This window comes from Pectinophora gossypiella, unplaced genomic scaffold (assembly GCF_024362695.1).
Source record: "Pectinophora gossypiella unplaced genomic scaffold, ilPecGoss1.1 Pgos_142, whole genome shotgun sequence".
Lineage (NCBI taxonomy): Eukaryota > Metazoa > Arthropoda > Insecta > Lepidoptera > Gelechiidae > Pectinophora > Pectinophora gossypiella.
The window spans coordinates 17,501-17,888 of NW_026063231.1; positions in this window are offsets into that span (position 1 = coordinate 17,501).

The window sequence follows — 388 nt, forward strand, 5'->3', positions numbered from 1 at the left end:
CCTAACCTAACCTAACCTAACCTAACCTAACCTAACCTAACCTAACCTAACCTAACCTAACCTAACCTAACCTAACCTAACCTAACCTAACCTAACCTAACCTAACCTAACCTAACCTAACCTAACCTAACCTAACCTAACCTAACCTAACCTAACCTAACCTAACCTAACCTAACCTAACCTAACCTAACCTAACCTAACCTAACCTAACCTAACCTAACCTAACCTAACCTAACCTAACCTAACCTAACCTAACCTAACCTAACCTAACCTAACCTAACCTAACCTAACCTAACCTAACCTAACCTAACCTAACCTAACCTAACCTAACCTAACCTAACCTAACCTAACCTAACCTAACCTAACCTAACCTAACCTAACCTAACCT